The following is a 2399-nucleotide window of genomic DNA, read 5'->3' as shown; positions in this document are numbered from 1 at the left end:
CCAAGCACGATGGGCATTATTCTTTACCAGGTTCAACTTTACCATTACTTATCGCCCTGGTCCCAGAAACGTCAAGGCAGACTCCTTGTCACGTATTCACAGTCATGTGGAAGGTCCAGAAGAACCGGAGAGTATCATCCCACCAAAGATGATCATCAGTCCCATTGAATGGAATTCCCCTTCAGTAGCCTCAAACACGGCTCCCAACAATCCGCCGGGCTGTCCTTCGAACACAACGCACCCCACTGATTCACTCTGCTCACTCTTCTCGGGGCACTGGCCACCAAAGGGCCAACAACACCCTCTCGCTGCTACGAGATTGCTTCTGGTGGACCAATATGGCAAGGGACGTGAGAAGGTTCGTGCAAGGATGTCCAGACTGTGCCATGTCCAAAAGCCCGCGCCACTTACCATCTGGCAAACTCCTTCCTCTACCAGTGCCAAATCGCCCCTGGTCACACCTAGGAGTAGACTTTGTCACAGACCTACCCCCCTCTGAAGGTAACACATGCATCCTGGTAATAGTTGATCGTTTCTCAAAGTCATGTCGCCTTCTGCCCCTCAGAGGTCTCCCCACTGCACTGGAAACTGCTGAGCTTCTCTTCAACAAGGTCTTCCGATATTATGGCATTCTCGAAGACATCGTCTCAGACCGGGGACCTCAGTTTATCTCAAAAGTATGGAATGCTTTCTTCAAACTCCTAGGTGTGACCGTAAGCCTCTCGTCCGGATATCATCCACAGTCGAATGGTCAAACGGAGAGGAAGATTCAAGAGGTGGGGCGATTCCTGCAAACCTTCTGCATGGCCACCAGGATTCTTGGAACCAGTTCCTGGGCTGGGCCGAGTACGCCCAGAATTCCCAGCGACAGCCTTCTACTGGTCTCACTCCCTTCCAGTACGTGCTCGGGTTACAGCCTCCACTGTTCCCCTGGTCCGGGGAACCTTCTGATGTTCCGGCGGTTGATCTCCAACGGGCAGTACGCAGGCAGAAGACGGCCGCGGACCTTCGAAGAGCTGAAACACCTACCTATCAACCAGGTCAGAAGGTATGCTACTCGGGACATCAGACTGAGCCTGCCCTGTAGGAAACTCAGTCCCAGATTTGTTGGCCCCTTCTCCATCCTGGAACAAGTAAACCCGGTCACCATATCACATGTACATCTCAATTTTTGCTTCCTATTTCTTTCAAATTTGACATATTAGTTTTACTAACCCACAGATGGATCAGTCCTGAAGGTATAAATATTTAAAAGTGAAAGTTGCACATGCATTTTTACATATTAAATTATGCTGTCCCTTATATTACTGCCCACACTGTCTCATGGACACAGTCAAGAGATTGAACTTGACAGAACGTTACTGTAGTTTATGCTTCTTGTTTGGTTATTTATTTGTTTCTCTCCAAGCATTCTAGAAATATAATGTTGGTCAGGAAAACCTAACTAGATGGTAGAAAACGGCATGATTAATTTTTATTTACAACACACACCCTGGTTATCAGTGTTAGTCAGTAACTAGTTACAGTAATCATATGAACTTTTGCAGTAACTAGTAGTGTAGCTAATTATTAATAAGATTTCAGAAATAAAATTACAATTACTAACCATAAAACAGCTTGTTAGCTTGCCTCAACCCTTCCTGATTTAAAATTCAACAAACAATAATTCCTAGATTTATTTTCATAATTTAATTAATTATATATTATATTAATTAATAAGTTTCATTAATTGTAATTGTCATGTAACTAGTAGTGTAACAACTCATAGTCTACTTGTAAAATAAAAAATAAAAAAATGAATCCAATGAACATTTACACCATTTACACCCAGAACCATTAGACGTTATTATGATAAATTAAGAAATCTTATGAAATATAGCAAACAACACGAACCATAAAATAAATAAATCCTTTAGCTTTTGCCCGTGCCTGAGTCAGCTAACTCTGCACATAAAGGTCGAAAATGATTTGATTCGTTTTTTGGATCGTGATTTAAAGGGATGGTTGACTGTTTTTTTTATAGGCTTGATTGTGTTTATGGGGGGCAGTCTAACATGTGTTAATGCTTCGTTTGTTAAAAAACGCACTATTTTTCACATAATTTACCTTTATTCCACACCGCTCTGTCCCTTCTCCTCTGAACGAGCTGATCATTTCCTGCTTTTATGAAGCCCCTCCCTCAGAAATTCACGATGTGCTCTGATTGGTTAGCTGGCCCAGTGTGTTGTGATTGGCTAAACAGCCTCTAGCGTGCGTCTAAACGTCCCGCCCCTCACCTCAGCGGCATGTGCTCCGGTTGTATTGTAAACAATGACGTCGTCTATATTGCTTATCAATTTGAGCCCGATTGAGAAGCAGAGGATATTATTGAAGAGGATCGTGCAGAACCTGTGCAAGCA

This window comes from Sinocyclocheilus grahami, unplaced genomic scaffold (genome assembly GCF_001515645.1).
Source record: "Sinocyclocheilus grahami isolate Dianchi unplaced genomic scaffold, SAMN03320097.WGS_v1.1 scaffold1129.1, whole genome shotgun sequence".
Lineage (NCBI taxonomy): Eukaryota > Metazoa > Chordata > Actinopteri > Cypriniformes > Cyprinidae > Sinocyclocheilus > Sinocyclocheilus grahami.
The sequence above is the reverse complement of the archived record's forward strand: the minus strand, read 5'-3'. Positions refer to the sequence as shown.